Consider the following 8,947-nt stretch of genomic DNA (forward strand, 5'->3'; position numbering starts at 1 on the left):
GTAAGAGGTTTTATCAGTTCGCCTTAACATACATCTGGACTAGTCCCGGCAAGCGGCGCGCTTGGACTCGTCCAGGAGGGAGAATTAACTGAGGGCATTTGAACTAGTCTCGGCAAGCTAATTACCGGAACTTGCTTAATTTGAACAAGTCCCGGCAGCTACCTGGAAATATTTCTTTTACAAAATTAACTAGAAGTTCCTAAGTTGCATTACTTTAATTTGCAGCCATCAAGGCCTCACTTGTAAATAATACTAAGAACAACAAAGAGCCACTTGCATCTGCAAGGGCAAGTAGGTTGGCAAACTGGCTGGCTAATTTCATTATTGATTATGGTATTTTTCTTCTTTTTATCTTTCCTTGAAGTTCCATAATCTTTTTTTAACCAGCAAGTAGCAATTTACCTAATACCCATGCAATTGATTAAACAAAATAATTTGTGGTACTTTGTCATTTAAAGCAAATCTAGCTGCACTTAATTAACAGAACTATTTTATGTATAATCCTAGACGAGTGTAATGGTAAAGACTACAAATCTCCTAGCAAAAATGATCACGCCATACAGTATAGACATGTGTTATTTGCTGTCTATACATGTAATTGTTCTTTCTAACAGAGTTAAAACCAATAGAGGGGAGGTTATTTACGCCTATCATTGCAAGTGCATTGCAAATTTTCATATATTTTGGAAAGACAAGAAAAAAGAAATAAATTTAAAGGGAAATATCATGATAGAATTGTTAGTAAATTTTTTCTCTTACTTTTTTTTCTCAATTGAATGCAAATATGAAAAGTTTGATAAGTTCATGATAGATGTCGAACATGAATAAATTGAAAAAACTAAGTTATTAAGAATAAAAATAGTTTAGTAACTTATATGGATGCACCAAGGAAGCATAAGAAAAAATTATTGAACATTCTTTGAGTACTGGTGCAAGCAATAATACCTATCCATTCTTAGCCATTCATTATTCCAATTCCTTTCAAAACAGTGGCTCAAAGTGATTCCTAACCGAAGGACACTCCTCCACTCAATGCATACCAAATCTGCTCGATGGGATCTCCTACGGTTTTCTTTTGAAGGTATTGGTGTTGCTATGATGTAATTATGGTTTATAATGCAAAGATTTTGAGGTATGTAGCAAATGAGATCTAGTTAACAATATGGACACCTAGGGCCACCATAGAGCAATTCGGGTTCATTTTCTGGCCATAGCAAATGCGTCTCACCCATGGACTTGTCTTTGGAAGCCACTCCAATTTTTGGATGCTAAGCATGTTGCCTATCACGCCAACCTTTTCATCTTCTCAAAAAAAAAAACAACCTTGCCAACTTTTTCATCTTTTCCCAACAGTTGTGCAGTTCCCGTGGAGCACCATTATTCATAGACGGAACCTCCAAAAGAAGTAAAGTCACCCTGCCAAAAATATTATCAAATTCTTTTGGTGTTTATCTCCATTCATGAATGGAACTTTGTGATGCGCTTTGTAAAATACTTATAATCGTATTTTAAGTTATTTGATCCTGATGCTAGTGTAGCTTTTCTGTTTTTGGTGGGCAAGCTAGCATGGTCCAAGTGCACTTCGGCATGGCCAAGTACAGCCAACATCTACTACTTTTTAAGCCTATTACCTATCTGTCTTTGGCAAAAAAAATAAAATAAGATATATACCTATAAACTCTTGTAGCGGGATCAAAAGAGACACTACAATGAAAGAACCCAATGATTGTATGAATGCAAGTTGCGGAGTCCACACTTGAAAGTTGGACAAACGAGCTTATAGTTTGGCTCGCAACAATTTGGACGGTCCAGCCCTTTGATGAAATTCCGGTGAGAGCCCTCTGATGATCAAGTTAAAGTGGATCTTAGGTGGTCCAGTCAAAAGTCCTTAGGCGTTATCTGATGGGGCTATTTATAGTCCCCGCGGAAGTGCCTAGGTGGCGGAGGTATGACCCGTCCTCATTATGGGAGGGCATGGTGAAGGCTAGGTGGCGTGTGGCCACGGCTTGTTTGAAGTACAGGTTTCGAGCTATTCCTGCACACGGTATGGCATTGCAGGCGTTAACAAGGTATGACCCTTAGTAGCAAGGTATGACCCTTGGTCGTCATGTCGTAGAGTGGCCAACAAGCAAAGCATGGCGTAGTTAGGCTGTAATGTACGGCTACGTATGCGAGTGTAGAGGCGCGCACGTGTATACGGCCGTAGGCGAGATCGGGCTCGCTTGGAGGCTGCAGCCTTTACTTGGTGAAGTCAGCTTGATGAACACCAAGGTCGGGTCGACTTGGGGGGTTGCGACATACGTTCGGTGAGATCGGCTCGGCGGACTCTGAGGTCGGCCCAGCCTCCTTGCCTTTGAAGTCAGCTCGATAGGGCGCCCCGAGCTCGGGCCAGGGCGTCATTGTGGATACCTACGGTCGACGGGGCATTTTCGGCTCTTGGTTGATCCTACAGGCCGCCCCGAGCCCGGCTCAAGAGGCGTCATTATAGATACCTACGGTCGACGGGGCCTCTTCGATTCTTGGTCGATCCTGCAGGGCGTCCTGAGCGGAGAGGTCTGGTCGAGGTCGGCTCAGCTTTTGGTAAGGTCCGAGGTCGGATTGGTGCTTAGCGGGACCGAGGTTTGTTCTGCTCGGTGCTGTTATCTATTTAGTTGAAATTGGATGGTCCTATGTTACGAGCGTGACGATCCATTTTGCCCCCCATCATCCCCCATCCTCCTCTTTTTGTTTGGCTTTTATGTAATGAATGTGGCCAAATAATGGCCGTCGGAGCAATGGCATTGCCCTTTCTTATAGCATCTTCATTAAATTGCGAGAAGCATGGGAAGGACTTGCATGCACCATTGTTATCTTGAACATCTATTAGATTTGATGCAAAATGTGAATCTGCAATGGTCACTTGCATACTCTACAATAACCATACAAGCCTCCACCTGCTGCTCAAGAAAGCAAAAGGTGAGCTCTGACTTGTATCTTCTACATTTCCGGCTTGGGAAATCAGCTAGCTGATAGCTTAGTGCATATGGGACTAATAAAATGCATTGAGTCTACAATCTAATTTGGCATGTTTCCACAATGCATTTGGAACCTAACAAAAATTGAATTTTAGGTGTCTAGTTCCTTGCTGGCGGTTAAATTTGTAAATCGCAAAACCGTTATTGATCGAGTGGGTACGTGCTTGATAACTGTGAAATATATGAGCGGCCGCTGGTGCCGTGGAACTAGATATATCCGATTCAATTCGCAGACCAACAGAACTCGGGGGAATGCTTTTGTTTTTAACTTCGTTAGAAATATAAATAGAGAAGGTCATGCTAGGGAGTGGGCTGGTCGGAGAACTCTAGCATGACTGATGCCGGACCAAATCTGGAGGAAGAACTTCAGCGGGATTGTAAATCAGAACAGAAGAAGAGGGAGAAGAGAAAGAGGAGGAGGAGGAGGAGAAGAGGAGGAGAGAAGAAGAGAGGAGGAGAATAGGTGGAGAGAAAATATTTAATTCTTCATTAAAACCCTAATCAGCATAAAGTTTCCTTTAAATAGGGCCCCATAAGAATAATTAAAATAAACCCCTTACATAAAATAATTCCCCACAAATAAGCCCTAAAATGCAAATAAGCCCAGAATAAAATAAACCCCAAATAAATCCTAAAACACGAATAAACCCAGAAATAACAATAAGCAAATATGCAAATAAAATGGGGACCTAGCTGATGTCCCCATCAACTCCTCCCGGGTGAGAAAAAACTCGACCCCGTCGAGTGTAAATCGGGTCGGCTGTCGTACTGCTCAAGAAGATCCGGGTCAAGGCGCTGCAACTCAGCTCGCGAAATCCACGACACATCTGATTCGGGTCGACCTTTCCACCGAACAAGGTAACGTTGGTAGCTTCCTCTCCTGGTAGATATAACCTACTCATCTAATATATGTTCTATGTGTTCTCTGCGTGCATGAAACTGTGGAGGTGGAGGCTCACTAGCAGGTGCTAGAGCAGGGTGATCAACAACAGTGGATGTATCAACAAAAGGGTCAGAAGGAATGAATGTTGATTTCTTGTATGGGACTAAATCTTCAATATTAAATGTCACACTAATCCCATAGTCTTCAGGAAGATCTACAACATACGCATTCGAACTGATTTTCTTTAGGACTTTGAATGGTTCTGCACTACAAGTTTGCAATTTCTTAAACGTTTCCGAAGAAAGTCGTTCAAACCTAATTCTTATCATGACGTAATCTCTTTCACTTAACTCATTATAACGTCTGGTTAAATCAGCAAGGAATTTATATTTTAAGTTATTAAAGTGACTGCAATTGCTGATTTCTTGATGCGATGAATGTGGATGTGATGCAATTGATTGTGCAGACTCAAAGACTCTATACTGATGAGACATGAAAAATAGGTCTATGGGTTGCCTAGGTTTGTAATCATGCACCACCTCAAACGGATTTATGCCTATGGACTTATGAACCGAACTATTATATGCAAACTCAACTGTCGGTAATATTAAACTCTAGGTCCTAGCATATGCATTTGGGTTGAGCCTATAATGTTGAAGGTTGGGCAAAAATACTCCGGAAACTAGATCAATTGCGTGTTGGATATCACGCATCGGAGAAAGTGCATCCGGAAGATCATCAGGGACTACATCATTAAACTCCTCTAGAAGGGAAACTACTATAGGGGAATGTTCAAGATTGGACTCCACATGGGTATCTTTAGCTACAAGTACCAATTTAGGTGACTGGCTCTCAATATCTGTCACTACCTCTTCCACAGTAGTGATGTGAAATGACTTGGTTGTATTTAGATCAATAGTCTTCCTTTGGGAATCATTTTGGACAAAATCTAATTCTATAGGTTCGTCTTCAAAGTCTTCTTCATAGTCTTCTATATTTGGTTCATAGACTTCTTCAACATATTCGACCTCTTGGGTTTAGTAATCAGGTAGGTCCTAATAGGACATTGAGATGCTATGTGGTCGAATTGTTGACACATTGAGCATTGGGTTTGGTGCCCAAGAGAATGGGGAAGGGTTACAGGTGGTGCAACCAAACCGATTTTAGGTTGGGCTGCAACAGGGGTTGGCGGTGTAGGGGTCCTAGAATTTTGCCTGAGCTCACGGATCTCTTGTGTGAATTCTTTGTATCCAGTCCGTATGGCAACGATCTGTTCCTTAATATACCTCAAAATGTCGGAATTCATGGTAGTTACAGGGGTTTTAGGTTGACTGAAATAGTACTCCATGTCACTACAGGTTGACATGCAATGATGACACTAGGTGATGATGTGAAATGCAGTGTCACTAATGAAACCCTAATAACTATGATGTAGGACCAAATTTGATGCAGGACAACCTACTAATGCAATCTACTATGATTTCAGAAATCAGCAAGTCTCCACAATAATAACTTAAAATTTAAATGTTGCTGATTTTTACTTCGGTTATTCAGAATTAAGGATTAAGATTATTCAATTTAAGAAATTAGATTGCAATCAAGTAGTACAGTTGTTCTGATCCTAAATCAATCTGATCGAATAATGTTGAGAAACGTCCTGTTACTAGGGTGTGCTAATTTAATGTCAAGATTTAAAGGGTAAGAGGACGGGTTCGGAAGTGAAAGGTTCAATGTTCTGAATTATAACAGCAATATAAGTTTTCAAAATGTGGCTATCATGCAAGAGAACTAGAACATAATTAAATGAACAAGCCCAAGAAAAGTGAAAACCTATCACCTGTCGTGAAGTAGTCGACCAAAATTGTGTGCTCGTGGGCTGGGATGACGATTGGTGCGCGGCTGCAGCTGATGGACCCTTCAATTGGCTTCAATTTAGTTCTGATCACAGCACCTTGGTGAGTCTGCTAGGCTTGTAAAATGGCGGGGAGTGGACCTGTTGGAATTTAGTGAGATCGGATCAGGCCTCTGTAATGAGGGCTTGTTGGCTTGGGCCCGTGAGGTGGGGTGGCCCGAAACTTGGGCCCAAAAGGGGCCTGTCTGGGGTCGATGGAGGGTTGCTCGGTTGAGCTGCAGTGGCCGAAGACGAAAAGGAATAAGGGGAAAAAAGGGGGGGGGGGGGAGGGGGGGGGGGGGCGGCGGAAGGTGACAGGGGTTCGGAATGGGGACGGCCGGCGGCGGCGCAGACGAAGCGGCAGGCGGGTGGCGGCAGAGCTGCGGTGACGACGGTGGCGCGTTGAGGTGGGGCGGCGTTGTGTGCGAGCGGAGGCGGAAACGGCGAGGCGGCGAGGGCGGTGCAGTATGGGAGGTGGGTTGGCGACGGATCTCGACGGCGGCGGGGTGGCGAGGCCGGAGGGGCGACGGCTAGGGTGGAGCGACGCTTCACGGTCAGCGGCGATGCTGCGATCGGCCGCGGGGAAAGAGGCGCACGGCTTGGCGGCGCTGCGGCGACGGTGGGGCCATGCTAAGCGGGCGGTGGCGACGGCGAAGTGGCGGCGGCGTAGGCGGTGGCGGAGAAGCGACGGCGGACACAGTGATGCGGCTTGGCAACGGCGGAAGAAGAAGCGGCGGCCGATCGAGACGACGGACAGAGGTAAGGATTTTCCCTTTTTTTTTTTTTGTCGCGTGCAAGGCACGTGCTACTCTTTTTTTTTCTTTTTTTTTGAATTACAGGTTCGGGTTATCGGGTCCGGATTTTCTGGTGCAACCCGCTCCGATACCCGTTCATCCGCATGTGCAACTCACGTGCGCTGCTTTTTTTTTTTTTTCCGGAACGGATCCGAGCTAGTGTGGCGGGCTAACGGGTCTGAGACTTACCCGTTTAGCTGGCCGTCTTCAACCTCCGACGGATTCGTTGGGGATGCGCCGGATTTTGTGGCGGTGGCTGCGAGGCGGGAGGGAGATCGCAGTGGCGACTCTGGGGTTCGCAGCGACGGGCGGCGGCCGGCTACGGATACCCACGGGGCAGTGACCTCCTCCGAGGGTCGGACACGGCTAGCCGGTGACCAACACAAAGAGCTCGGGCACAGCGGCGCTTTCGTGGGATTGCGACGATCTCCAGCGATGAACTAAAGTCACGGCGGCGATGTTGGCGGTAGGGTGTGGCGGAGAGGAAGCAGCCGGCGAGGGTGGGCGTGGGTGTGGTGACGGGTGGTGGGGAGACCACCGAAGGTTTCTTCTTTTCCTTCTTCTGTTTTGAAATCGAGGGGTTGTTCTCTTTTTGTTTTTTTTTTTCTTCGGTGAAAACCGACAGAGGGGAAGGGGGGCTGGTGAAAACCGAGAGAGAAAGGAAAAGAGGAAACACGGGACCGTGGCTTTGGCAGCAGGGGCAAAGCCTCTTGCTCTGATACCAAGTTGATGCCGGACCAAATCTGGAGGAAGAACTTCAGCGGGATTGTAAATCAGAACAGAAGAAGAGGGAGAAGAGAAAGAGGAGGAGGAGGAGAAGAGGAGGAGAGAAGAAGAGAGGAGGAGAATAGGTGGAGAGAAAATATTTAATTCTTCATTAAAACCCTAATCAGCATAAAGTTTCCTTTAAATAGGGCCCCATAAGAACAATTAAAATAAACCCCTTACATAAAATAATTCCCCACAAATAAGCCCTAAAATGCAAATAAGCCCAGAATAAAATAAACCCCAAATAAATCCTAAAACACGAATAAACCCAGAAATAACAATAAGCAAATATGCAAATAAAATGGGGACCTAGCTAATGTCCCCATCAATGACCTTCTCTATTTATATTTCTAATGAAGTTAAAAACAAAAGCATTCCCCCGAGTTCTATCGGATATATATATATATATATATATATATATATGTATGTATGTATGTATGTATGTATGTATATATGTGTGTGTGTGGGCGCGCGCGCGCTCACACGTGGTTAAAATCTGGCTTGAAGGTGACCACGCACGGAGGAGCCGACGGTCGGGACGAAAAAAGGCGTCAACTCGTGTGCGCCAGTGTACCTGCATGAAGCCTCACCGGTGGATTTCGGTGAGGGCCCTCCGATGATTAAGTTAGAGTAGATCTTAGTTGGTCCAAAAGTCTTCAGACGTTACCTGATGTGGGCTATTTATAGTCCCTATAGAGGTGCTCAGGTGGCGGAGGTATGACTGATCCTTATCGTGAGAGGAGATGGAGTTTGGCTAGGTGGCATGCAGGCCAGGCTTGCTTGAGGCACACGGTGTAGGCCGTTCTTATGAACGACATGGCGTTGACAGAGGTGGCAGGACATGGCCCTTGTTCAACATGTCGTGGAGTGGCCAGCAAGTAAAGCATGGCGCGGTGAGGTTGTAATATACGGCTATGTGTGCGGGCGGAGGGGCGCGCGTGGGTGCGCACATGGATGCGGCAGTGGGCGAGGTCGGGCTCGCTTAGAGGCCGCAACGTTTACTTAGCGATGTCAGCTTAATGAGCACTAAGGTCGAGCGATTTGGAGGCCACGACATATGTTTGGTGAGGTCGGCTTGGCGAACTTTGAGGTCGGCCCAGTCTCCTTGGTTCTTAGTTGACTCTGCAGGATGCCCCCACTCAGATTAGGGCGCTGTTACCTGCGGTCGATTAGTATGTTTAACGAGGTCGGTCACACCTCCTCGGCTCTAAGGTCAGCTCGGTAGGGTGCTCCAAGCTCGGGCTGGGGCGTCATTGTAGATACCTGCGGTCGACGGGGCCTCTTCGGCTTTTGGTCGATCTTGCATGGTGCTCCGAGTCCGGCTCGAGGGGCATTATTGTAGATACTTGCGGTCGATGGGGCCTCTTCGACTCTTGGTCGATCCTACAGGGCGCTTCGAGCCCGGCTCGAGGGGCGTCATTGTAGATACATGCTCATCGGTTGTTTAGCCTTATTGTTTGCTCAACAGGAATTGGGTGGTTCCATGTTAGAGAAGGACAATCCATTTTGCCTCCTATCAATATATATATGTTATTTGGTATAATGACAGCTCACATCCAATGTATGTGAATATGGTCAACAAAATAAAAAAATACAA

The sequence above is a fragment of the Phoenix dactylifera genome, chromosome 9 (assembly GCF_009389715.1).
Source record: "Phoenix dactylifera cultivar Barhee BC4 chromosome 9, palm_55x_up_171113_PBpolish2nd_filt_p, whole genome shotgun sequence".
Taxonomy (NCBI): Eukaryota; Viridiplantae; Streptophyta; class Magnoliopsida; order Arecales; family Arecaceae; genus Phoenix; species Phoenix dactylifera.